Source organism: Macrobrachium rosenbergii, chromosome 31 (genome assembly GCF_040412425.1).
Source record: "Macrobrachium rosenbergii isolate ZJJX-2024 chromosome 31, ASM4041242v1, whole genome shotgun sequence".
Taxonomy (NCBI): Eukaryota; Metazoa; Arthropoda; class Malacostraca; order Decapoda; family Palaemonidae; genus Macrobrachium; species Macrobrachium rosenbergii.
Genome location: NC_089771.1, coordinates 5041589 through 5044327, shown reverse-complemented (window position 1 = coordinate 5044327; position 2739 = coordinate 5041589).

Here is a 2739-nt window from a genome sequence, read left to right as displayed (position 1 = left end):
TGCGAAAACTCAGGTAGCTTTATGATGAAAAATTACACAAAACCGCCCTTACGCACAGCACTTTACACGTCACTTTGAGAACAATCACTGGAGTAAAAGCGTAGTCGCCAGAATAAAATTCAATTCCCTCCTTCACCAACTTTTGATTGCATTTCACAAGATTAACTTGGACACAATTACAAGTTCTCAGACACCTGCGCCATTTTCTATATGATGACTATTATATCCAAAGTTTATTGAATGAAGCACAAAAGGAGTTTTTAACTTGTAATAATATGTGCGAGAAAATAATATACAAGGAATACCGATGAGTGTAGCGTCTTACTGCCTGTGTGATGTATTAGTAACCTTTCGCTAACGAAATTATGGCAAACCTAGAACGCAAAATAATAATATTGCAATACGGCACTGTGTTGAGCGTTTTGATCATATATTCGACATAACAATAGGGAATGTTATCATGTGTTTCAGTTCCATTATTTAGTTTACTGAATACTGCTCTTTTATTATATTAATCTTTATTATATATTTGTGTGTCTGTATAATAATAGAAATTCTGACTGTATTTGCCCAACCAGTTATGTATGAAATGGAAAGATAGCATATTGTATGCTGGCTGATAGTTGACAGACAGTAGCTTACAGAAAATATTGATAAAATTATCGGAACAACCATTTATGTACATTGTACAGGGACATTTGAAGATTACTCTCTTGCAATGGCTGCAATAAGGTGTGGTGGCGTTGAGATTCATGTCCCGCCTCTCTCTCTCTCTCCCTCTCTTTCTGTGTTTTTTTATCCAATTCTATTCTCTTTGTTCCCTTATTCTTCAGATTTTTTAGTTTTCTTTCTAACTTTTATTTTATTTTTTTTTGTTCTCTTTTTTTTTTTACTGTAGACCCCCTTTCAGGCCTTGCAACCACTGGCCCCAGGGAAAAGTCCTTTCTCCAAATGGCCAGTCCGTCGCTGGGGGCAAGAGTCAAGAGTAACCACGCCGGCACACAATTCTTTGTCCATGTTCACGAAGATGACTCAGAAAAGATTCTAAAGTCGGGAAACAGGACTTTTTCTCGATGAACAGTTTGAAGTGATAGACCCCCGAAATATAATGCCATGAAAACTATAGTAGCAAAACATCTGGACGTTAGAACGTCAGAATACGGAGAAGACGACCTTAAAGAAAGTAACGTGGATGGTGTGATAAAATTCCCCAATAATTCCCACACCATGAAAATAAAGTTTGAAACGCCGAAGATAACAAAGAGAGCCATAGAAGGAAGCCTTTTTATAGCCTACCAGTACTTTCCAAGTCAATATATTGAACAGGATATATATGTGAAATTGTCATTTTGCTATAAATGCTACTCTTATGAGCACCTGTGTTAGGAATGTCCTGAATATAAAAAATTTAAAACATGCTTTGGATGCTCATCATATGATCATACATACAGAGAATGTAAAGAAAATACAAAGAAATGTGTTAACTGCAATCAACAACATAGAACTTTAGCAGCGAAATTCCCAGTGAGAAAGGATCTAATAAAGAAAAAAAATGCAAGAGATCAGACCGAACAGATATATATGCAACATCCACTACAGACAATGATACTTCCTAATACAGGAAGTTGCCAGGCTAATGCAAATAACATCCAAAAAAATATAAGCAGTATCCAAGAAGAGACAAGAATTACGATAGTAACAAGTTTAACAATAAAACTGGGGCTGCGTCAAGAAGGATTCTACCCCTCAGTAATAAACAGCATATTGGCAGATAACAATTAACAACAATACATTTCTCTGGAGAAACAATAAACATGATAGCAAGCACCATGAAAAGGAATAAAAGACAAGAAAACCATACAAACAAAGCAGAAGAATTTCAAGCAACTCACGAAATGCAAGATCGCTCACATTATGAAGAAAACTCAGTAGAAAGTTCAGAAGACGACTCATCAGATACATGAAGACTTTATACCCGGAAGTGAACCTAATTCAACTCAAACTCACCCAATTCCTCCCTCAAGGACTATTATCAGTAATTTGCAAAAACACAGCATCAATTAACAGAGAAATACAAACCTCTCACAAAGCTTCTAAGATTTCTCAATTCTCAATTTGCAGAAATCAACAAAAAAATTAACTTCAGCATCAAAACATACTACGCCAGTAGCCAGGAATACCAGAAAAAAAAACAGAAAAATGAAAGAAAAATAACACATAATCAGTAGACCACTGTAACTCGAATGGATTCAACTCTATGAAGAATTAAAATAAATCAACATGACGTGGAATCCTGGAAAACAAAGAAATTTGAATTACATAACATATATACAGAAGAAGACCCTGACATAATATTAATCTATGAGAATGGTATGATACAAAATGAAACTATGAAAATGTTTGGGTATAATACATACATGCAAAGCTTTGCTGATGAACCCTTTGCAGGAATAGCAATAGCAATCAAGAATAATATTAGACAAAATAATAGATGACTTCCAAGACCGCTTTTTAGCAGTCCAAATTCCAACTAGCAAGGGACCAATGGTGATCGCTGCAGCTTACAAGCCTCCAAGAAGAAATTATTTCCCACTTCCAGATGTAATGAAGTTAATTAACAGGAAAGAACCAACATATCTCATTGCGGATCTAAATGCCGCCACACAGACACCGGCTATTTGGATACAGGCAATCTAATTACACAGGTAAAGAAATAGTCAGATTATTAATAAATAAAAA